The 26,550-nt window shown below is 44.4% G+C and overlaps 1 pseudogene; it reads left to right on the top strand.

The window, feature by feature from the left end:
• Positions 1–471: 471 nt before the first annotated feature.
• On the top strand, positions 472–25,884 carry LOC119653972 (annotated as a pseudogene).
• The last annotated feature ends 666 nt before the right edge of the window (positions 25,885–26,550 follow it).

Genomic DNA, 26,550 nt, shown 5'->3' with positions numbered 1-26,550 from the left:
AATTCGTCAATACCACAACGAAATGAGTTCTTATGAATTGAGTCGCAGAGAATTATTTTCTTATCAACTTCTTATTGTTATGTGTCCATAATTTAATTTAATACAATGTAAAGGAAGACAGGAATTAACGGCCTATCATCCACTTGCTAATTATCCTATCTTAAATGATGTTTGTTTGATTTCATGTTGCATCTTAATTAACTTCTTAATTTCAACGAATGAACCAAATTGGTAACGAAGTTTCGGTTTGTTCGCCACACAGGCAGTAATTGGTCCTGCAAATTCATCTCCTTGCGAGATCTCGAGGAGTGCACATCCGCGCATCCTGAAAGTAATTTTGTTTACATTGTCGGGAACTGGAAGTGGGTGGTTGAATTGGATTGCGTGAGAAAAGGGTAGGTATAGAGATTTTAGAGTGAATTGGACGTATTTGTAGTGGATTTTATAAATTGTGCAGTTGATAAAATAAACATGAGTGTGAATTTGAAAAGGGCCTTGTTATATGTCATAATAGACGAACTATGTAATGATGACATACAAGAACCAACCCAAATAAAGAGGAGAAGGGTTTGGTCGGAAAGTTGGTATTTAAATCGGCCTGAATTATCTCATTCGAACTTGTTGAAAGAGTTGGAAACTAGTGCACCCAGTGACTTCAAGAACTTTTTAAGAATGGACAGTGAAACATATAATGAGTTATTGCGAAAAGTGAGTTCATTAATTAAGAAACAGGACACGATCATGTGTGATGCGATATCTCCTAACGAACGTCTTTCCGCAACTCTTCCGTTTTTAGCTAGTGGGCAGACTTTTGAAGATTTGAAATTCCTTACTGCAATTTCACCACAATCTTTAGGAGTGTTAATAATGGAGACGTGTTCTGCAATAATTAAAGTATTGAAGACATATATTAAGGTAAGTCCTCTTCTAATTTACAAAATTTAACACCTTCATTGCACTAAGTTGCAAAAGTAAATATACCATTTGTTTATCTACAGCTGCCGGCAACCGAAGACGAATGGAAAGCCTTTGCCACCGAGTTTGGTGATAGGTGGAACTGCCCAAATTGCATTGGCGCTCTGGACGGGAAACATGTGCAAATAAAAAAACCTAATTGGTCAGGGTCGTATTATTTCAATTACAAAAAAACTTTTAGCATAGTATTACTAGCGTTAGTTAGCGCGAACTATGAATTTTTAATGGTTCAAACCGGCGCAAATGGGTGTGATTCTGATGCTGGTGTGTTTCAGAATAGCAAATTTTTTGCAAAATTGAATGATGGATTACTTAACATTCCACACTCACAAGCTATACCTGAATTTTCAGAAGTAGATATGCCCTTTGTTTTTGTGGGGGATGATGCCTTTCCATTATTGAAGAATTTGATGAAACCGTACAGCCGCAATAATCTATCAATAGAGGAAAGGGTATACAATTACAGGGTGTCAAGGGGTAGAAGAATTGTGGAAAATGCATTTGGAATTGTGGCAACGCGATTCCACATACTTATAAACTGCATGAATTTGAACAAAAGCTAGCATAATAGTTCTAGTTTGTTGTTATCTCCACAATTGTTTTAAGGAGAACCAACTCATCGGTCTACTTAAGAGGAAGTGTTGATGTTGAACACATAAATAATGGTGATATTCAATTGGGTGCTTGGAGACAACACAGCCAGCAGCTTTCTGAACTTCAACCAACTGCATCGAGAAATGCAACTTCAATAGCAAAAGAAACAAGAATGAAATACACAAGGTATTTTAATGGAGTTGGAGCAGTGCCTTGGCAAAGTTTGTTTATAAATAAAAACAACAATTAGGATTTTTCATCTTATAGGTATGTATTTATATGTGACTATATTATTAAATAATAACAGAAAGGAAGGAGGGAAGGTTATTCACCGCTATGCTCACTTGAAGTTGCTAAGACTTCAGCAATATTGACTGCAGTCAAACGTAGGGCTCCCAATTGCCCCAGAGTAAAAATATCTTGTATCACTTTTTTGGCATATATATTTGTTGGAGCGGCGCAAGCTCCCAAAGTGAAACTGCCCAACTTTCAGAATGTGTGCTGGCATCGTCTTTCGGCTTTTCTGAGGACGACAACTGGGCCAGCGCGTCTTTAAGTAGGTCATTCATCTCCTCTAGCTGCGTATCATACGTTCTTCTTCTTTTGACGCTGGGCCCCGGCTCATGAGTTCCTTGAAATAATTAAATAACGTTAGTTGTAACATAAATTAACGAATAATTTTAAATGTAAGTATAGAATCTTAGATTAATAGTTACTTACCGTTGGTAGCTCAAGATCTCCATCATCCAAGTCGACGGTAGACGGACCACTCAACTGGATTTCTTGATCCCTCAAGAACTCAACTAGGTCAAAGTACCGTAACGTTGGTACATACTCCTCCTCGACGCCAGCTCCAGATTTTCGGCTCCTCTCGACTTTTTTTCACTCTCTGCGGTAGTAGCTTCTTATATTTTGAAGTCTTTTTTTCACGGTGTCTTCATTCGCGTTGCCGTCTATGGACTTGTACACTTCCAATAATTTTGAAAGTGCAATTTTTTTCTTATGTTTGTCTTGAAAGACATCCGCTTTGATCTTCCAAAGCTCCAGCAAGGTTTGTAGCACGGAGAAAAGCTTCTTCAACGCACAAACTAACCCTACTCCAATGTAAATAACTTCTTACAATAATAATTTAAAATATACAGCAAACAATGGCAAATCTAAGTACTATCCGGTTTTTCTTAATTAATTTTATAAATTTAGCTGAAAAAATTATTAGTAAAAAATTACAATGTATGGTGTAAACGGCTTATAACTTACTGACTATCTACGAATGTAATGTTCCTATTTATACTGTGTCAGGTAATTTCCTAATTTCTTCGTCAATACTAAATTATCTTACCTCGTTTTTCACCTTGCTACAGGAGTAATCTCTGACGATCGGAAATTCCATTAAAACTATATCTAATTCGGTATGGCGACGTCACGTCATTACCAAGGGCGAAGTATATGTTAAAACTATGTTTCACCTTTGTACATGTATTAAAAATTTTCCTTTTATTTTTGAACTAGACTTACCTTTTATTGCCTATCATAATCCTCATATTTGGGATTAGTTAGCTCACCCCGCCGGAAAATACTTAATTCATAAATATGACTACTGATCCTGCACAAGGCAAATGCTTGCAAAACAATAAAACAATGGAAACTACCTATTCCTCAATTGAAGCGGTCCTTCCTGAAATGCAAGCAATAATTCTCAAGGGCGCCGGGCATATTCAAAAAAGGTTCCTAAAAAAATATATGCGTCTCATCGTAACATTTATTAGACTTCAATTTTTATTGGCCATCATTATTTTCATTGTCGGCATTTCCCACCTCACTCAACCAACAATCTTTTACAAAACATCACACAAATTAAACATGATAAAGAGGTAAACCTGAAAATGGATATATAATACCTGTGAACATTCACTAATTGCATTCCTCTCCTTTTTTACAGCCATTTGAATTTTTGTCTCCAACCTAATTACTATGATTGCTATTGTCGATCTTACTTTCCATTTTGCAGGCAAACAAATTAAGTTACCCGGCGATCTGTTGCAAGGGAAGTTATTGCTAAACAGCAAAAAATGAGAAAACTATGTTACATAATGTGCTTATTTACAAAAGCAAAGTGAGAAAATGTATGTGCCACCTTTGAACATTGCATTTAATGCTTTGTTTTTCTTGTCAAATACATTTAGATTTCTCCTGAAAAATTAATAAATGGTTCCAAACAATTAAATTATATCTATAGAAGTAGCTATTCCGCTTATAGGTCATTTTACCTATAGATTAAGTACAAATATAAATATATCAAAATGTATATCTGCGTCATCTTTCACCAATAGGTTAATTAGAATTTGATGGATCAACTTCTTATTTTTCAGTGCGCATAATTTAATTTAATTTCATGTTCATAAATACAAAGAAATTAACGGCATATTGAGCGAATTGCTGATTATTGTATCTTAAATTATTTTCCTTTGATTACGTGTTGCATCTTAATTAACTAGTTAATTTCAAGATAAAGCAAAAGACAAGTGTCCCTATAATCTCTCATCTTCAGAAAATGCTAGGCAAAGTTACAGGGTACAGGTACATCGCAAACCCATTTAAAAAAAACGAAACTCCTATTTGAACAATACCCAAGCGCGGTATTTAACTTTCGTTAATAATAATAATCGTTGGCGCAACAGTCCATATTGGAACAGGGCCTTGAAGTGTGTTAGAGCACTTCATTCAAGACCGTAACGGTACACTACAGTACGCTGTAGGAGGCAATGTGGTCAGTATTGCGCTCGTCCGAGATTATTAACCCTGATTTGACTCAGGTACTCATTCACAGCTGACTCGACTGATATCCGACGTCAAGTCACGATACAAATCCCACTGCAACCAGGGACACGTGTCTCTCCTCAGCACGGCCTCTGAATCGTCCCATCACAATTCTATAAACACTCCCCCACGGGTTTACGTCCGCATTTGAGCAGAGCTCATTAAAGCATTTCCGCTTGCTTCGTTGGATGGCGAGCTTGAGGGTTTTGCGGGCCTTATAAGCGCACTCTTTTTGTCCTTGATCGACTCTACCTACCGCCCTCTGAGCCACTCTTCTGGCTCGGTGGCAAGCTGATCGAAGGCTAGTCAGTTCATCATTCCACCAGTAGTTTGGTCTTCTACTGCATTGAGCCAGATGGACGGCTCTTTCTGTAGAGGCGTCTGCTTTATCAGGTTGATCTAACCACACCTCTATGAAGGTCTGCATATCCAAAGATTTTGCAGACCAGCCTGAAATCCTTTTCGGTTTCGGGCATGATAGTTCTTTGCCCTGAGGCTCGACACATATCTCAAAGAAGATTGCCTGGTGATCGCTGTGGTTGTAGCGTTCGCTGACGCACCAGGACATACCACGCGCCAGCGAAGGGCTGAGAAAGGTCAAGTCTACAACTGAGCCTGACCCCCCTTTGTCCATCTGCAATGTCCACCTACGCGAAAGCTTCTATTAAACTGCGCCTCCTAGCATTTGACTCCCTGCTACTCCACTCTAAGGCCCAAGCATTGAAATCACCTGCAATCATCTTTGGACTTCGTCTCCTTGCGTCGAGAACAAGATTATCAAGCCTTTTCTCGAATTCAGACAATGCCAAACTTGGTGGGGCGTAGCAGCTGTATACATATACACCACTTATTTGCAGTACATTGTGTGGCCTGTCTACCGCAAGCCCATATCGCCGCTCCACCAGTCAAATCTGTGACCCATATGCCACCGTGACGGTTTCTATACGGTTCACTTATGATGGCAATTTTCATCTCAGATTCAAACGTGGTCTGCTCAAGTAAATCCTGAGCGACCCTGCAATGATTCAGGTTTATTTGAAAAACCTCATTTTCTCATTGCAGGGAGCGCCTTCCTAAATTCCGGACATTGGCCACTTCGGGCAATGTGCCGGTTATCCTGTCCCTCTTTCGCTTCGCACAATAGGTATTTCGGGTCCCTATTGCACACTCTGGCAATATGGCCTTTCTCCCCAAATCTTTTGCATCGATCGGATCGATCAATGCTGCTAGTGCATGCCTTCGCGAAGTGCCCAAACATGAGGCATTTAAAGCCACTTTTTAGTGAAATTTCTTCTCTAAACGGCAGACACCTCATCCTATCCGAGCTCTTCCGGCAGCTAACAACGTCTGTGCTGCCTCCGCTGGTACTTGCATTGTGACCGTTTGAGTGCCACCGTAGGCTTTTCGTAAGCCCATAACAGACTCCTCTTTAAGTTCTTTCAACTTGAATTGTTCCTTCAGAGCGGTATAAATTTCTCCTTCCGATGTTACTTCATCAAGATCCTTACATTGTATATAGATCTCATGTTTTTGGGCACGCACTGCGGCATTCTCCCCAAGTGAGTTTTTCACTTGAGTACGAAAGTCATCAGCTTTGCCTACGCTGGATCTTTTCAGCTCAAACATGAGATCTCCTTTCTGGGTTCTTCGGATTTTGTTCACATTTCCGCTCAGATCTTTTAGGTCGGGATCTGAGTGTCTTCGCGTAGGGCAGATTGCCCTTACTGGAGATAACAATCGCATCTGGACGAGTTCACACTTTTGCTTTTTGTTTCGCTTTTTTGTTGGTAATTTTAATCCATCCATCGTTTTCGTTCGTCTTCGGCTTCGCAACGCTGGTCGAGTTTCCTACATTCGCTGTACGCTTTCCTCCTTTTGAGCTGTTGGTGCTGGTTTTCAGAATGTCCTGTTCACCTTTTTTTCTCTTAGGCGCCTGCTGATTATCTATAGGATACCCCTCTTTTTCACATACTCTTTTATTTCGCTGTGATTCGATAATAGTACGGTTAGGCGTCGCTTGGGTCGCTTGTGATACTGTTGGGGCAGCGGGGTCCGACGTATCCTTATTTTTCTTTTCCTCCATCTGCGATCTATTATAGAGGACTCTAATAGCCCTAACCATATTCTTTATGGCTTGGTGCACATTGCTTGTCCTTGATAACCTCGGGCAGCTCAACTAATTTTGCCCCAAGCTGGGTGAAGGGTAATTCCTCCGGATCGGGACTCTGCTCCCTTGCCTGTACTTTATCCATCATCGTCTTTGGCATAGGTGGAGATCTCAAAGTTGACGAGCTTCTTTTGAATGGATCTCTTCCTTGTTCCTGGAGCACCTCCTGCTGTCGCGCATCTTGAACATATGCGGTGGGTGTTTTGTCGTCCAACAATCTGCCTTCATTTCATCTTTGCTTGGTCTTGTTACTGGTGTTCTCGGTAAGGTCGTACTTCACTTGAACACTTCCTTCTTCAGATCCAAATCACTGTAACATTATATGCCAAGGTGGCCAAGTTGTCCATCACCGAGGCACTGCGGTCAAGGGATATCGACGACCGGGAACCCGCTTCCTCACTCCCAAAAGCCGCCGGTACTGAGGTTCCGAGCCCCTGCACTGTAAGTTTACTCCTTCTCTCGTCTTCCATGGTGATTTAATATTCAGGGTATCCTTCCCATAGTCATTTTGGTCCACGCACAAGAGATGAGCAAACACTAGCCCATGCACATTCAGAAAAGAAAAGTGCATATTTACACATCAATAGGTATGCCCCAATCCGCCAGCTGGGGTCGCGCCTGATGGGAGATCTGGCCACTCCTCATAGTTCTGTCTTTTTTTTTCTGAGGGGGTGGAAATCTTCAAAAGACACTGGTCTGGATACACCAGTGTATGGGATTCTTACCCACTAAAACCATCCCCGACTCCTCTATCTCCATCTATTTAGAAATCTCTCCCTTGGGCATCATTCCAAAGACGACGAATGCTGGATCATCTGAGACAGTCCTGAATGCCGAGCACACCCTTAGGGCTGTTCTTCTGTAGACTGAACTCTGTTTGTTAGGTTGCATTTAACAACCTGCAATGCCTTTCTCCAAACTGGAGCTACATAGAGCAGGATCAAACACACTACCCTAGCTATAAGTAACCTGCAAGCATGCAGTGCAGTGGCCCTCCCACGTTCGGCATCATCCTTGCCAGGGCCACACTTGCAGTGGATGCTTTATCATAAATATACTGCACATGTTACTTATAGCTAAGTTTCCCATCTATCATTACCCCCAAGTATTTGATAGCAGGCTTAGAAGTGATGATATGATTCCCAATTTGAATACGGGCAAACTTTCTTTTACGACGATTAGTGATGAGGACCGCTTCCGTTCTTTCCTCCGCAAGTGTCAGAACAGAACTCTCTAGCCAACCCTTAACAGCACTGACTGCTTCGCATGAGTATAACTCAGCACCTTCGAGGTGCTTTGCGACCACAACCAGCGCTATATTGTCGGCGTAGCCTACAACCGTTGCTTCCTCCAGAAGGGGAACACTAAGTACATTGTTGTACATGATGTTCCACAGTAGTGGACCCAATACGGAGCCCTGCGGGACACCCGCGGAAACAACGTACTCCTTGGGTCCGTCATCGGTGTCATACCAAAGGCTCCGTTCTTGTAAATAGCTGTTGACAATAGCTGCAAGATAAGCGGTAATACCAATCTTCGCCAGAGATTCCCGTATTAGGTTTCAGTTGGCCGAATTTCTCACATCGAGGGTCACTACTATACAATATTTGCTGGTACTGCCCTTTCCGTGGATTGCATCTTCGGCCAAGCCAGTAACTATTTTGATGGCATCAATGGTTGATCTGGCTTTACGGAACCCATACTGCAGATCTGAGAGACTTCCCTGGTTTTCAATAACCGGGAGTAATCTATTACTATCTTGGTATTTTACCCACAGTGTACAAAAGACAAATAGGTCTGTAGGAGGTTGGCTCACCTGGAGGTTTGCCAGCCTTAGGCAGTAGCACCAACTTCTGTCGTTTCCATGATGTAGGAAATATCCCCTCGGACATGCACGCTTCGACATGTCCGGTTTGGATTTCACGGCAAGCTTAAGGGCTCTATTCGGAACGCCATCTAGACTTGGAGCTTTGTTATCTCCTATCCTAGCGCAGATATGCAGCAGCTCGTCACTGGTCACTGGCGGTATTGCCATGTCGTTCAGAGGTCGCTGAAAGCTGTCTATGCTTTCCTCTTCCTGTGGTAATAACCCCTGGATAATTTTTAACAAGAGTGATGGGCACGTGATCTGCGGAGATGATCGACCTCTGAATCGCCCCATCACGATTCTATAGGCGCTACCCCTTTCTGAAAGGTGTTTACATATCCTTCGTTGGCCAGAATGATATCCGACTGTGCGAAAGCGTCTAATAGACTGCGGCCCCTTGCAAATGTCTCTCTGCTACCCCACTCACGGGCCCAAGCATTGAAGTCACCAGCAATCACCCTTGGACTACGACTCCTTGCGTCGAGAACAAGACTGTCAAGCATTTCGTCGAATTCGGGCAGTGTCAGGCTTGGTGGGGCGTAACAGCTGTACACATATACCCCGTTTATTTTCGCCCACACAAAGCTGCTGTATGTCTGGCCCGCAGTACATTGTATGGCTTGTCGACCACATGCCCATATCGCCGCTCCACCAGTTGAATCTGTAACCCATACGCCACCGTGACGGCTTCTATGGGGTTCGCTAATGATGGCGATTTCCACCTCGGATTCGTAGATGGTCTGCTGGAGTAAATCTTGAGCGACCCTACAATGATTAAGGTTTATTTGAATAAACCTCACCTCACCTCACCTTCTTAAATTCCGGACATTTACCACTTCCGGCAATATGCCGCTAATCCCGTCCCTCACTTCATTCGCATAATAAGCATTTGGGGTCTCTATTGCACGCTTTGGCAATATGGCCTTTCTCCCCGCACCTTCTGCATCGATCGGACCGATCAATGCCACTGGTGCATGCCTTCGTGAAATGACCAAATACGAGGCAATTGAAGCACCTCTTTAGATAAATTTGCTTTCTCAGACGGCAAACAACAGACAGACGGCTCTTAATCTGAGTTCGGAAGCCCCAAGTTGGTTTTTTTCCGCCTAGTTTTTTTAGGTCGGGGTCAGGATACACCTTTTTCAGTATCTGCGCGTAGGACAAACTTCCATTGCTGGAGATCACAATAGCTTCTGGGCAAATTTTCACTTTTGCCTTTTTCTTCGCCTTTTTCTTAACTATCTTGGTCCATCCACCGTTTTCATTCCCTTTGGATTTTGACGAGTCGATTGTCGGAGCTCGCACTTGGGGGACCTGCTTTCTCTTTTCGGTGCTTTTAGTTGTTAGGAGCCTGCTGATTTCCCAGAGGATCCACATCTCTTTCCCGAATTCTTTTGTTTGGTGGCAGGTTGATTGCAATACGATTAGGTGTCAATTGAGTCGCCTGTGACACCGCAACAGATTTCGACTTGTCCTTGGAATCGTTCCTCCTGCTGCGATTTGTTGTAGAGCACTCTAATTGCTCTCACCATATTTTTTATGGCTTGGTGGACGTTGTGCTTGTCCTTGATGAACTCAGACAGCTCCACTATTTTTGCACCAAGCTGTGTGAAGAGTAATTCCTCTGCTTCAGGGCTCTGCTCTCCATGATTCCTAACCAGATTACTACTTTTAAATAGTCCTTCACATTTGGCATTTGTTGACCTTCGCTCCGTTTTAGCTTTTTTGATGTTTGGCACTGGAGGAGATCTCAAAGTTGACGAACTTCTTCTGAATGGGTTCTTTTCCTGGTCCTGGAGTACGTTCGATGTAGTTGCTGTTTTTGTCGTCCAACGATCTGCTTTCAATTCATCCTTCTTCGATTTTGTTGCTGGTATTCTTGGTGCAGTGGTACTTCGATTGAACACTTCCTTTTCCAAATCTAAAACACTTGTAGCATTAGATGCCACGATGGCCAAGTTGCCCACGAGGGATATCGACGACCGGGAGCCCGCTTCCTCACTCCCAAAATCCGCCGGTACTGGGGTTCCGAGCCCCGGCACCGTAAGTTTTCTCCTTCTCACGTCTTCCATGGTGGTTTAATGTTCTGGGTATTCTTCCCATAGCCATTTTGGTCCACGCACCAGAGATGAGGAAACATTAGCCCATGCACAGTCAGAAAAGAAAAGTGCATGAACACATATCACATCAATAGGTATGCCGCAATCCGCCAGCTAGGGTCGCGCCTGATGGGAGATCTGGCCACTCCTCACAGGCTCATAAGTCTGTAAGTCTGTCCGTCTATCTGTCTTTTTTTTTTTTGAGGTGGAAATCTTCAAAAGACTTTGGCCTGGGCACGCTAGAGTGTGGGATTTTTACCCACTAAAACCCCCGACGAGATGACGAACGCTGCATCGTTTGAGACGGTCCTGAAGGCAGAACACACCCTTAGGGATGTTCTTTTGTAAACCGCACTCAGTTTATGTGTATTGCCTAAAACCTGCAGTGCTTCTCCCCAAATTGGGACTGCATACAGCATGATAGAGCTCACCAGCCTGGTTATGAGCAGCCTGCAAGTATGCCGCGGTCCTCCTACGTTCGGGATCATCCTTGCGAGAGCAATGCTCATGGTGGATGCTCTTTTACAAGTATGCTCTATGTGGAAATTAAGTCCTCCATCTATCATCACCCCCAAGTATTTGATGGCTGGCTTGGAAGTGATGATACGATTCCCGATTCTAATGCAGGCGTAATTTCTTTTGCGGCGCTTAGGGATAAGGACCGCTTCCGGCCTTTCCTCCGCGAGTGCCAGTCCAGCACTCCCTAACCAAGCCTTAACAATACTGATTGCTTAGCTTGAGTACAACTCAGCGTCCTCGAGATGCTTTGCGAGTGGTTGATCATCGGCATCATACCAGATTGTCTGCTCTTTCAAGTAGCTAGCGATAATAGCGGCGAGGTAGGTGGGAACACCAATCGTCGCCAGAGACTTTCGTATAAAGTTCCAATTGGCTGAGTTAAATGCATTCCTCACATCCAGGGTCACCACCACGTAATATTTGCTGGTGCAACCCCTTCCGTGAATTGCATTTTCGGCATTTGATGGGATCAATGGTTGATCTGGCTTTACGGAACCCATACTGCCTATCTGAAAGGCCCCCTTGGCTCTCAACGACTGGAAGTAGTCTTTTATAAATGACCCGCTCCAACATTTTCCCTATAGTCTCTAGAAGACATATGGGTCCATAGAAGGACGGTTCCCCTGCCGGTTTGCCAGTCTTGGGCAGCAGCACCAGCTTCTACCGCTTCCACGGTGCAGGAAAGATATCCTCGGACATGCATGTTTCGAGCAGCTAAGCGAACATGTCCGGTGTACATTTGACGGCAAGTTTGAGGGCCTTATTGGGTATGCCGTCAAGACCCGGGGCTTCCCTATAAGCATGGTCCTTTTGCCCCTGATCGATCGCACCTATTGCCCTCTGAGCAGTTTGTCTTTCTCTGTGGCAAATCGATTGAAGGCTGGGAAGTTGACTATTCCACCAATAATTGGGTCTTCTAGTGGGGAATGAGCATCTCCTAGGTATCGATGCGTCACATGCTTTAGAGATGCTCTTTGTGACATGGAGAGCTCTATCCCAGGAGGTGCCTGCTTTGCTGGGCAAGTTTAGCCACACCTCCATGAATGTCTGCTCATCTATCGCTTTTGCAGACCATCCCAGTGTTCTTCTGGATTTCGGCTTCCAGGGTGCGGGTCTCCTGCCTTGTGGCTCCGTCCTTAGTTCAAAGGTGATTGATTGCCTGGTCGCTGTACGTGAAGTCTTCGTTAACTTGCCAGGACATGTTAGGTGCCAACACAGGGCTGACAAAAGTCAGATCTACAATTGAACCAGTTGCCCCTCTCCAATAAGTGTTTATATCGCCTTCGTTGACCAGAACCACATCCAACTGGACGAATGCTTCTAATAAGCACCGCCCCCTTGCGTTAGTCTCTTTGCTGCTCCACTCGATAGCCCACGCATTAAAGTCACCGGCTATCACCTTTGGACCTCGTCCCTTTGCGCCGTGAACAAGATCGTTTAACAGTTCTTCAAACTCAGGCAGTGTGAGGCTCGGTGGAGCGTAATAGCTATATACGAATATACCGCTTATTTTTGCCCAAACAAAGCCTCTAGACGCCTGACTCATGCTATATTGTGTGGCTTAACGACCGCACGCCCATATCGCTGCTCCACCAGTCGAATCTGTGGCCCATACACCACCGTCAAGATTTCTATACGGTTCACTAATGATAGCAATCTCCATCGCGGATTCGTAAGTGGTCTGCGCAAGCAAATCTTGAGCGACCCTGGAATGATTAAGGTTTATTTGTATTAATATCATTTTGTCACTGGAGTTAACGTCTTCCTAAATTCTGGGCATTTTCCACTTTCGGTAATATGCCGGTTATCGTTTCCCTCCTTTTCTTCGCACAAAATGCATTTGGGGTCTCTATTGCAACCCTTGGCAATATGTCCTTTTTCCCCACACCTTCGACATCGATCGGACCGCTCGATGCCGTTAGTGCATGCCTTCGCGAAGTGTCCAAACATTAGGCATTTGAAGCACCTTTTTAAAGCGATCTATTCCCTTAGTCGGCAAACAACCCATCCAATACCAACCTTCCCCATGGCCAACAACTTCTGCGCTGGCTCCACTGGCAGTCGCATTGTGGCCGTTTGAGTACCCCTATAAGTTTTTTTAGGCTCACGTTAGATTCTTCCTTGAATTCCTCCAACTTGAATTGTTCCTTCAAGGCAGTGCACACCTCGTCTCTGGATGTTACCTCATTGAGATCCCTGCTCTGTATATAGACCTCATGTTTTTGGGAACGAACCGCGACATTCTCCCCAAGTGAGTTTATAACTTGGCTACGAAAGCCGTCAGTTTTTCCCACGTTGGATTTTCTCAGCTCAAATATGAGATCCCTTTCTGGGTTCTCCGGATTTGGCTGACATTTCCGCCTAGGTCTTTTAGGTCGGGGTCAGATTTCACCTTCTTCAGTATATCCGCATATGTAAGATGTCCTCTGCTGGAGATTACAATTGTCTCCAGGCGAATTCGCACCTTTGATTTTTTATTTCTTTTTTTATTCACGACCTTAGCCCAACCATCGTTCTTATTTTCTGTCAGTTTCGGTTCGCTAGCCGACTTTCCTACTTTTGTATTTGGACCTTCTGAACTTTTAGTTCCGTTTGTTGGACTGGTCAAGGTCCCTTTTTAAGGTTTTGTGTGAAACAAAACCTTATTAGAATCGAGACGGTGTCTGTCTGTCCGTCTGTCCGTCTGTCTGTCTTTTTTTTTTTTTTTTTTTTTTTTTGAGGAGGTGGAAATCTTCAAAAGACACTGGCCTGGACACACCAGCGTGTGGGATTTTTACCCACTAAAACCACCCCCGACTCCCTCCCTGCCCCGCGGAACTACCATAAGGTATTACATCACGGGGCGGAGTCAGCTCACTCTAGCTTAATCCCATTTCTTCTATACGCGGCGCACGTGACCGCGTTTTTCTCCTTTCCTCTGCCTTTCGCAGTTTATCTTGAATTGATGCGATCATGGAGTTGACCGCATCCCAATTATCTTGATGTGCTAGCATTTTCGGCACCAGATTTTCTGGTACCAGCACCTCTCCTAGAGTCTCCTCTAGGTTCCTCCTTTCTTCCACAAATCTCGGACAGTGGAAGAATACATGCTCTGGGTCCTCTGGGACTCCATCGCAATTTGGACAGTTGGGTGAGGTCTCAAATTTAAACCTGTGAAGGTATTGGAGATATCCTCCATGTCCCGTGAGAAACTGGGTGAGATTATAATTAACCTCACCGTGTCGTCTCTCCAACCACTCCTTGATGGCAGGAATGAGCCTGTGAGTCCACCGACCCTTTCCCGAGCGTTCCCACCGCTCTTGCCATCTATTTATGGATCTCTCCCTCTCAGCCTTCTTCGTCTGCAATAAGGCAGAGATTGGCTTCGCATGGTATATATTCGCCATCTCATCTGCCAAGATGTCAATGGGCATCATTCCAGAGATGACGAATGCTGCATCATCTGAGACAGTCCTGAAGGCAGAGCATACCCTCAGAGCTGTCCTCCTGTAGACTGCATTCAGTTTGCTAGTGTTAACTGACATCCGCAACGCCTCCCTCCAAACTGGGGTCGCATAGAGCATGATTGAGGTCACCACCCTGGCTATAAGCAACCTAGAGGTATGCCGTGGCCCTCCCACGTTCGGCATCATCCTGGCCAGGGCCATACTGGCAGTGGATGATTTATCACAAACATATTGTACGTGTTGCTTATAGCTGAGCTTCCTGTCTATCACCACCCCCAAGTATTTGATGGCCGGCTTGGAAGTGATGATATGATTCCCGACTCTAACACAGGCGTAATTTCTCTTCCGGCGCTTCGTGATGAGGACCGCTTCCGTTTTTTCCTCGGGAAGCGTCAGACCAGAGCTCTCCAACCAGCATTTGACAGCACTGATTGCCTCGCTTGAGTATAACTCAGCATCTCGAGATGCTTTGCGACAACAACCAGTGCAATGTCGTCAGCGTAACCCACCACTGTGGCTTCCTCCGGAAGGGGAAGATTAGGTACATCGTTGTACATGATGTTCCACAGTAGTGGGCCCAATGCGGAAGCCCTGCATACTGAGCACCGACCAGATGGACCGCATTGTGGGGGCATTGTTCCCCAGACACCCTGTACGGCTTGATGTAAACAGCGCGGAAAGCGTCGTGGATTGCCCCCTTTTCACAATGGGAGAACTCGAAGAAGCGGTTCTCACTATGAAAAACAGGAAGGCGCCAGGTCCTGATGGCATCCCGGCGGAAGTTTACAAACTGGTGTTCCGCCAACGGCCAGAATTGCTGCTCGAAGCGTTCAACGCGTGCTTGAAGGAGGGCATTTTTCCTTCTCGCTGGAAAGTGGCCAGACTCGCGTTGATCCGTAAGGGTAAAGGAGATCCGGAGCTCCCGTCTGCATACCGACCGCTGTGTATGCTTGACACGGCCGGAAAAGTGCTCGAGAAGCTCATCAGGGGTAGACTCGCTGAAGCGATCTGTGCTGCCGGGGACTTATCCGCAAGGCAGTTCGGGTTTAGAACAGGGAAATCTACAGTGGATGCTGTTATGGAGGTCGTAGATGCGTTTAATCGAGCCGGGGCACACAGCCGCCGATCTCGACGGATAGTGCTCCTCATAACGCTTGATGTCAGAAATGCCTTCAATTCCGTAAGATGGACAGATATGCTGGGCACACTAGAGAACTCCTTTCACGTGCCAAGCTATCTCTTGCGGATATTGAGGGATTATCTGAAAGACCGCTCCCTGTTCTATGAGACGCTAGAGGGCCAGAGGAGGATGGAAATCACGTCGGGAGTAGCGCAGGGATCCATCCTAGGGCCGGACCTCTGGAACGCTTCCTACGATAGTCTGCTGAGACTCGATATGCCTGAAGAGTCGCGCCTGGTCGGTTATGCAGACGACGTTGCGGCACTTGTTGCCGGACGCACTGTTGAACAGGCGCAAAGCAGACTTGGCATATTGATGCGACGGGTAAGCGGATGGATGACTGCTCACGGTTTCAACCTTGCGCTGGAAAAAACCGAAGTAGTCATCCTGACCAGAAGAAGAATCCCGACCTTGCGTCCCATATCGATCGGCGAGTTGACTATAGAGTCAAAACCAACGGTTAAATACCTTGGTTTAATGCTCGACTCGAAGATGAGCTTCTTCGAGCAAATCAAAGCAGCCGCGGACAGGGCTGCAGCAGGAGTCGCGGCCTTGAGTCGGCTAATGGCGAATGTCGGCGGCCCTATATCAACTAGGAGACGTCTCCTCATGGGAGCAACGCAGTCCGTCCTTCTCTATGGTGCGGAGGTATGGGCTGATGCCCTTGACAAGGAGGTGCATCGTAAACGCCTCGCTCAAGTGCAGAGGCGGGGAGCTTTGCGAGTGGCGTCTGCTTATCGCACTGTCTCCGAACCGGCTGTGATGGTGATTGCGGGAGTGATCCCCGTTGCCCTCCTTGCCAAGGAGCGCAAAGCTATCTATCGCCGTAAGGGCGAAAACTTAAGAGAAGTGGTTGCCCGTGAAGAACGTCAACGCACCCTTAACGAGTGGCAAATTTCTTGGCAAAATGAGCCAAGGGGCAAGTGGACTGCGCGGCTCATCGACAAATTAGACCCGTGGCTGAACAGAAAGCACGGTGAGATTGATTACTTCCTTACCCAACTTCTAAGTGGGCATGGAGGTTTTCAGTCTTACCTGCACAGGGTTGGGAAGGCGCGATCTCCTGACTGTGTGTTCTGCAATAGAGTGGCGGATGACGCTGAACACACCTTTTTCTCTTGCGAGAGGTGGGACGGCCTCCGCCAGCAGCTTTATGCAGACACAGGGGAGCTCTCTCCAGACAACATTGTCAGAGAGATGCTGAAGAGCGCTGGCAGCTGGAATCGTATTGCGCATTATGTTCGGGCTCTTCTTACTACGAAGAAGATTGAACTCGACCGGCGGAGGGATCGGACGGTAAGGGGTTCCCTGAACTAACAACTCCCTTCCTCCCCTCCCCTCCCGTTGGTGAAAGGAATTCCCTGACTTGATGGCTCCCAAAGCCGGGAGAGCGGGAGGGCTAGCCCGAAGTAATGTGTCAAACGGTTCCAGGCTAGTTCTCTGATGACAGGGAGGTGTTTAGTTGGTAGTCCGCCAGCGTGCTGTTGCGGGAGTCCAACACTCTGTGCGTAAACGCATTCACCTACCCTACTCCCAAAAAAAAAAAAAAAAAAAAAAAAAAATACGGAGCCCTGCGGAACACCCGCGGAAACGACGTACTCCTGCGGGCCGTCATCAGTGTCGTACCAGAGCCTCCTTTCAGTTAAATAACTATCGACAATTGCGGCGAGGTAGGCGGGAATACCAACCTTCGCTAGGGATTTCCGGATTAGATTCCAATTGGCCGAATTGAATGCATTTTTCACGTCTAGGGTTACTACCACGCAATATTTGCTGGTACTACCCTTTCCGTGGATTGCATCTTCGGCCAAGCCAGTAACCAATTTGATGGCATCAATGGTTGATCTGGCTTTACGGAATCCATACTGCCGATCTGAAAGGCCGCCTTGGCTCTCAACTACTGGGAGTAATCTATTATAGATTACCCGCTCTAGCATTTTCCCCACCGTGTCCAAAAGACATATGGGTCGGTATGAGGATGGTTCACCTGGTGGTTTACCAGGCTTAGGCAGAAGCACCAACTTCTGCCGCTTCCATACCGCTGGAAATATTCCCTCGGACATGCACGCTTCGAACAACTCAGCAAACATGTCCGGCCTGGATTTCACGGCAAGCTTAAGGGCCTTATTCGGTACTCCGTCCAGACCCGGTGCTTTATTATCTCCTATTCTGCCGCAGATCTCCAGGAGCTCGTCTCTGGTGACTGGCGGGATTGCCGTCACATTCAGAGGTGGTTGGAATGTGTCGGTGTTCTCCTCTTGCTGGGGGAATAACCCCTGGATGATTTTCAACAAGAGGGCGGGGTACGTGATCTGCGGAGACGAACGGCCTCTAAATCGTCCCATCACGATTCCATAAGCTCTCCCCCACGGATTTACGTCCGCTTCTGAGCAGAGCTCCCTAAAGCATTTCCTCTTGCTTCGCTGGATGGCGAGCTTCAGGGTTTTGCGGGCTGCCTTATAGGCGCACTCTTTCTGCCCTTGATCGACTCTACCTACCGCCCTCTGAGCCGCTCTTCTCGCTCGGTGGCAGGCTGATCGAAGGCCGGTCAGTTCATCATTCCACCAGTAGTTTGGTCTTCTACGGGGGAATGCGCACCTCCTAGGCATGGACGCGTCACATGCTTTGGCGTTGCATTGAGCCAGATGGACAGCTCTTTCCGTAGAGGCGCCTGCTATATCAGGTTGATCCAACCACACCTCTAAGAAGCTCTGCTCATCCAAAAATTTTGCACACCAGCCTGAAATCTTTTTCGGTTTCGGGCATGATAGCTCTTTGCCCTGAGGTTCGACACATGTCTCAAAGATGGTGATCGCTGTGGGTGTAGCGTTCGCTGACACACCAGGACATACCACGCGCCAGCGAAGGGCTAACAAAGGTCAGGTCTACAACCGAGCCTGATCCCCCTTTCTGAAAGGTGTTTACAGCACCTTCGTTAGCCAAAACTATGTCCATCAGCGCAAAAGCTTCTAATAAACTGCGCCCCCTAGCATTTGATTTCCTACTACCCCACTCTAGGGCCCAAGCATTGAAATCACCAGCAATCACCTTTGGACTTCGTCCCTTCGCGTCGAGAACAAGATTATGAAGCATTTGCTCGAATTCAAACAGTATCAAACTTGGCGGGGCGTAGCAGCTGTATACATATACACCACTTATTTTCGCCCACACGAAGCCACTGCCTGCCTGACTTGCAGTACATTGTATGGCCTGTCGACCACAAGCCCATATCGCCGCTCCACCAGTCGAATCTTTGACCCATATGCCACCGTGACGGTGTCTATACGGTTCGCTTATGATGGCGATTTCCGTCTCACATTCGAACGTGGCCTGCTCAAGTAAATCCTGAGCGACCCTGCAATGATTCAGGTTTATTTGAATAAACCTCATTTTCTCATTGCAGTGAGCGCCTTCCTAAATTCTGGACATTTACCACTCCCGGCAATATGCCGGTTATCCTGTCCCTCTTTTACTTCGCACAATAGGCACTTGGGGTCACTATTGCACTCTCTGGAAATATGGCCTTTCTCCCCACACCTTCTGCATCGATCGGATCGATCAATGCTGCTGGTGCATGCCTTCGCGAAGTGTCCAAACATGAGGCATTTAAAGCACCTCTTCAGTGAAATTTGTTCCCTTAAACGGCAGACAACCCATCCAATCCGAACCCTTCCGGCAGCCAATAACATCTGTGCTGCCTCCGCTGGTACTCGTATTGTGGCTGTTTGAGTACCACCATAGGCTTTTCGTAAGCCCACAATAGACTCCTCGGTGAGTTCTTTCAACTTGAATTGCTCCTTCAGAGCAATACAAATTTCTTCTTTCGATGTTACTTCATCGAGATCCTTACATTGAAGGTAGATCTCATGTTTTTGGGAACGCACTGCGGCATTCTCTCCAAGTGATTTTTTCACTTGAGTGCGAAAGTCATCAGTTTTGTCCACGCTGGATCTTTTCAGCTCGAACATGAGATCCCCTCCGTCTGTCTGTCTGTCTGTCTGTCTGTCTGTCACACCCGATTTATTCGGAAACGACTAGACCGATTGTCACGAAAATTGGTGAGAGTATGTAATCTGGTGATCCCTTTACATGCAGTAAGTGGCGCCATCTTGTGTTAAGTTTAAGGGGGGCTCCCCATACATGTGAATGGAGGGTGCAAATTTTTTTTTTACAGAATGTAGCCATGTAGGGTATCAAATGAAAGGTCTCAATTGGTACTTTTCGAATCTGGTTCAGTATTTGATATTAGATGAAACATAGGGGAGTGAGGGTTCAAAATATGACCCACAAAAAGTGTAACAGGTCTCGTTCTCAGAACATATCCAACCGAAAAATCTGAAAAAATCACAGTGGTGCATCTCTACGAAATCTAGGCCTCAAAATATATCCGGTTCCGATATCTGCACAAATAAAGTTAATAATAGTATATTTCCACATTTTAGAAATTTTCCCGGCACCGCCCTTATGTTCATCCCAGAAGTACAAAATTTGGCACGCGTGTAATGAAGAACATAATGCACAGTTTGGTCAAGTTTGAAGAAAATCCAACTATTATTAACAAAGTTATAGGGGGTGAAATTTTACAATTTTTTGTGAATTTCGTGGGCTCTACAACCTGCATGACGTCATCATCACATATCAATTCGTCAATACCACAACGAAATGAGTTCTTATGAATTGGGCCGGAGAGAATTATTTTGTTTTAGTTTTTTAGTTATTTGTCAGCCAGACATGTGTGTATGTAGGTATATAATATATGCGTGCTAATGCACTTTGCGGGTAGTGCCTAATTCAAATAGATATAGGAAGTAAATCGGAAATGTGGGTACGATCCATTTATATACGTGCATATATGTGTACAGTATTCGGTAATAGGCAGTTTGTTTGTTTAGGGTGAGCGTGATATCTATGGCTGTAATATGTACGTATGTCTCGTAGTTTGGAAATATATGAAGGATTATGTTGGATTTGTAGCTATATACGGACAGAAAAATGTGCGATGAAGTTTCTTACATAAGATGAACACAAAACCTTTATACTCGAAGCGCGAGCTTCCGGTATTCCGACTTGTTTCCTTTTTGGGGCCTGTTGATTCCCCAAAGCTTCCCCCTCTTTGTCTCGCACACTTTTACTTGAGCGAAGGTCGATGACTTTGTGCTTTGGTGTCACTTGGGCCGCCTGTGACACTGTCTGTCTGTTCGTCACACGCACTTTTCTCAGAAACGGCTATACCGATTAGCACGAAATTTGGTGAGAAGGGGGGGGGGGGGGGCATTGTGGACGCCCAGACATGCAGTGAGTGATATCCTTCTATCATACGTTGCGATTTAGGAGGGGACCCCATACATGCAAAACGGGGGTGTCAAAATTTTTTTCACCGAATATAGCCATGTGGGGTATCAAATGAATCAATTAGTACTTTTCGAAGCCAGTCATAGTTTTGAGATTTATTAGAAAAGCGGGGAGTGGGAGGGGTCGAAAGTAATGATTTCTTTAATGGACCCATTCTCACAAACTACCCAACCGAAAAATTTGAAAAAAATCATGAAGCTGTGTCTATATGGTGCCCCGGCCTCAAAATACTCTCCATATCGATATCCGTTCAAATTAAGTTAATAATAGTATATTACCATATTTTTGGGGAAATTGAGTAAAACCCCCCTTAAAACAAAAGCTTATTAAAATCGATTCACTGTCTGTCTATCTGTCACAAGCACTTTTCTCCAAAACGGCTAAACCGACCCGAACGAAATTTGGTGGACAGATGGGAACCATGAAATCCCACGCATACAGTGAGACACATAAATTTAGGTGGAGTTTGAAGGGGAGCTCCCCATACATGCAAAGGGGGGATTTAAAAAAAAAATTCACCGGATGTAGTCGTATAGGGTATTAAATGAAAGGTCTCGATTTGTACTTTCCGTGAATTGCAAAGTGCGTGAGTAAGGAGTCAAAATGTACGCACTTAAGGTAAGAAAGGACTCATTTGCAGGAACTATCCATCCCAAAAATCTGAAAAAAATCAGGAAAGTGCGCTTAGATGAAATCTAGGCCTCAAAATATATCCCATTCCGATATTTGTTTATATAAACTTACTAATAGTATATTACCAACTTTTAGAAATTTCACCCCTTAAATTTGTGGCGCAGCAGGATTCGCGGCCAAATGACGCCATCGGCGCTCTGGGCTCAGTTTAGAGCTCGCACAGGAGTGGGAAGCAGGCAGTGAAAAAAGTGCCGTTGGTTAGCGGCGGAGGAATTACTCTCTTCTGTCTCCAGCCTTAACCAAGGACACGCGCGTGCTTTGAGATGAGCACATTTCAGATATTTGCATTACTTTTGAGTGCAGTGAAATAAGAAAATATTGTTCAGTTATTTTTAAGTGATGAAAGGTTGCTTGACTAATAAAAAAGTGTTTCGTCTGTTTTGAGCAGTTTCTGCAGTTGTTCATGCTTATTGTTCCACACCAGCCAATGCAGCGGGTATTGTCTCTCGATTTCGGCAACGGACAACGTCATTTTCGATTTGCTGACGATGTCATTCGATTTCTCTGGAAAATGATGCTTTTCTAAAAATTCATCCTAGGACTACCAACAGGATATGGCAAATTTTATGGCAATCTTGTTGCGAAAATTATAGCAGTTCAAACCTAGCAATTTCGCGTGAATTTACTGCTTCTAAAGCCTTGCAAATAAGATGCTGACGTCATAATTAGCGAGAATAATTGACATTCGCCTGAAATATTAAAGTCGCATTTATGAAAAATCTACTTCTCCCCAGCCGTTTTCAAGGTTTTGTGTAAAACACTTATGTGAAAAAAAAAGTCAAGCGACGACGGCTTTACGGTTTCTTACCAGGGCAGAGGCAAATCGTCAGACGCTGCCTCACCTCTGCCCTGGGAGCAGCGTGACCGCAGCGGCTCGCAGATGTTGAATGCTCCTTTATATAATTCGTGAAACACGACATGCCTACGAATTATATTGAGCGCAAATCCGCCTTATTGACCAAAGCTGGCCAGAGCTGAAATATTCGTTTTGAGAATGAAGGGGGTCCTAAGTCCGCATCAACTTAATGCAGGACCGGACCAATTGAGGAGCAACTTACTCCTTCTTTTCTGGTCCACGGACCCCTCGCTTGGGGCTTGCACCCAAACTTTTTTAAAAAAAGTCAAGCGACGACGGAAGTGCGGTCACGCTGCTCCCAGGGCAGAGGTGAGGCAGCGTCTGACGATTTGCCTCTGCCCTGGTAAGAAACCGTAAAGCCCAGCCTTTTTTAAGGTTTTGTGTGAAATAAAACCTTATTAAAATCGAGTCGGTGTCTGTCTGCCCGTCTGTCTATCTGTCACACCCGATTTATTTGGAAACGGCTTGACGGATTGTCACGAAAATTGGTAAGAGTGTGTGATCTGTTGTTCCCTTTACATGCAGCAAATGGCGCCATTTTGTGTTAAGTTTAAGTTGGGCTCCCCATACATGTGAATGGAGGAAGCAACTGAGCGATTTAAATATCTCGAGTCAATGCTATCGGCCAATGGATGCGTTATGCTCCTCACATAAGGAAACACAAAATCTTTTATACCTGAAGCGTCAAGCTTCCGGTTTCCCGACTTTTTAGACTTATTTGCACATACATCATCCAATATTCTTTAGAATTAAGAATATATGTACACTTGTGTGGAATTCTCAAAGTTTGATGAAGCCATTAGAATTTTGGTGGATATAAAAGGCGAAATCCAGGGCGATTGCTACTGCCGTTATATAATTCATTAGGTTGAAAATATGGTTGATACTCATCGAAGACGGTGATTTAATACTCGGCAGATTATAAGGTCCGTAAACATCTTCTCCGTTAACGTAAATAGACACAGATGTTCAGCTTCAATTTCTGAGGGAGTGTTGAATGCGTTGATTTCTAACGCGCGCTTAACATAGTTTTTTAAATTTTTGTAAAAAATTCACATTTTGCATTGCTGAAAGTTTAAGTTTAGCATTTTGACTGCGAGTTTCAATTTTAAATGACGTCTTTTATATTAATCCAGGAGTTGTGGTCGGATGTGAAACCAATCCATTTGACAAGAACCCAATCACCCCCTTTAAGATCTTTCCTGCGAGATATACATCCGGTTGCTTAGTTTGTAATAATTCCAGTTCGTAGAACCTTACTTTTATTAAATTTCCTTGATAATCTCTAAGAGTATAAGTCGTCAGGCCCTATTCCTCTCTCCTATTCCATTCGCTTTATTGCTTCCTCTACTTTAGTCGTGCGGACATGAAAGTCCAGACGGTGTAACGTGAGTGCCTGCCATGTAGGCATGATCCCACGGTCTTCTTTGGGCACCGCCGTGACTGGCACAGCGATATTGGTTTGTACTGAGCGCAGGCTTAGGCTCAGGCCGCAAATATACATATATATATACAAGTACAGTGCAACTCCACCCTTGAACCAACGCAGAGCTCTGCCCGCAATATGGACACAACCACCATGAATTTCTCACAAGGGGGCCAACTACAAGTAACCGCGCCGAGAGCACATCCTTCAGGAATTCTCCTAAAGCATATACCAGTACCATGGTACTAGATAGCCTTCGGAGAGGCTTCGTGGTAAAGCGTAGTACTAAGTTTTTCGCACGAAAAAATATTTTCGAACGAAATTTTTTCGCTGTGGAAAATTGACAGTGGAGATTTGTGACAGTGACAGTGGAGATTTTCAATTTTAAAGAAAATAGCAGTGTTCCACAAAATACAAAAAATGTTTATCGATTTAGACTCTGATTCTGATTTGGAAGATGCTATTTTGTTATATAGTGCAGTGCTTGCCGAATCTATCAAAAAACAAAAAAGAAAAGGCAAAATAAAAGCATTTATTTGAAGAAGCAACAAAAAAGTGGCAGGGTTGCAAGAGATGTGAGTTGTATTCTGCAAATTCGTTCAATTAGTATTTTTTAATTTGTCTAATATAGTTTCAGGATTTAATTAAAAATCCAATAAGATTCTGTGAAAATTTTCACATGGACGTGATAACTTTTCAGCGGATCCTATCGATGGTGACACCTTATTTGAAGCCCAAGAAAATGACTCGGCCAACAGATGGAATATCTCCGAATCAAAAGTTGGCGGCAGTGTTAGAGTAATATATATGTAGTTTCTTCTTATTTACATAGTTCGAAAACAACTATTGTATTTTAAGGTACTTCGCTTGCGGAAGTCTGCAAAGGCACATCGCTTCTGTGCATAGGATAAGTAAGCAACATTTTGGTAAAATAATTGATGAGGTTTCGATTGCCCTCATATCAGCATTAAATGAATACATTCCACCATATGATGCCAACGTCATGATTAATGCTGCAAATGACTTCAACTACCAATGGAATTTTCCAAATTGTGTTGGATCAATTGATGGAAAACATATTGCCATTAAATGTCCTCCTAAAGCTGGTAGTATGTTTTTCAATTACAAGGTAAAGTGATATAAATTATAGATTATCAAAAACTGTATTTATAATTTTATTCGTAGGGTTACCATAGTATTGTTCTTTTGGCTGTCGCCGATGCCAAATATAAATTTTCGTACATTGATGTCTGAGCTTATGGAAGCGAAGGAGACGCAGGTGTTTTTTCGAGCAGTAAATTGGGAAAAGCAATGGCAAACGAATCACTTCCATTTCCACCAGACGCTAAAATACATGATAAACGATTGCCGTTCTTTTTCGTCGGAGATGATGCATTCCCACTTGGAAAGCGGTTAATAAAACCATACGTTCCGAAACGCAATCAAATGTTAGAACCAGATAAAACAATTTTTAATTATCGGGTAAGCCGTGCCAGACGCTGCGTTGAAAATGCATTTGGAATCCTTTGCTCCAGATGGTACTGCCTCGCTAGAACAATGTTTTGTTCACCGGATCGTGCACAGAAGATTGTTGCTGCTTGCTGTTATCTTCATAATTTTCTCACTAGTCTAAATCCAAGGGTTTATTGTCCCACACGTTATGCAGACTATATTGATTCGAGCGGTAATCTCATTGAGGGCGAGTGGAGGAATAATATTCCAGCGAACTCGCTATTTACTTCAACAATAAATCCGACACAAGGACGACCAACTGATATCGGAAAAACTACTAGAGATTCATTAAAGGAATTCGTAAATTCGCCTGAGGGTTCAGTTCCTAGGCAAAAAAAAAATAACACATCAAACGAATTACAATTTGGAAATTTTTTGTGAGAATTATATCAAAAAGTTGATCGTACAATAAAAGATTACATTTTTACACAAATTTATTTATTTATCATGAAACACATATTCTAGTTGATTCTATAAATTTTCGTTGTTTTTATCGGCCATAACCCTTTCAAAAGTTTTATTAAAAAACTCGGTCAGTCAGTTTACCATCTGCCTATCTGTCATATTTTCGCGCGAAAATAATGTGTAGGTGCATTGTTTTCGCACGGAAATAATGTGTAGGTGCATTGTTTTCGCACGGAAATTTGACAACTGTGTGTAGATTTCTGTGGATAATTGTGTCTTAGCTAATTTGGTCGAAATTTTTTCGTGCGAAAAACTTAGTACCACGGTGCGAAATTATTTCACAAATGCGAAATTTTTGACAGTTTTTATATGAGATTTCACGCGACAAAGTGAACTTAGTACTATGCTTAAGAGCGACGCTGCGCGACATTCAGCCAATCCGCGCGACGCGGCCGAGTTGCCTGGCAGAAAATATTTTGGAGTATCGCGTGTCATTTCCATATAAAGGACTCAGCTGACTGCTACGAGTTTGCAGTTTTGGTTTGTATCCACTTCACGCCCTAGTGAAATATGGGCATGCTACAGTGCGGTAGTTGTGCTGAATATAGTGCCGCGTTGCGTAACGTCTGCGCCAATTAGAGT

The sequence above is a fragment of the Hermetia illucens genome, chromosome 4 (assembly GCF_905115235.1).
Source record: "Hermetia illucens chromosome 4, iHerIll2.2.curated.20191125, whole genome shotgun sequence".
Classification (NCBI taxonomy): Eukaryota; Metazoa; Arthropoda; class Insecta; order Diptera; family Stratiomyidae; genus Hermetia; species Hermetia illucens.
Note: the sequence above shows the minus strand (reverse complement) of the source record. Positions and strands in the feature narration are given on the sequence as shown.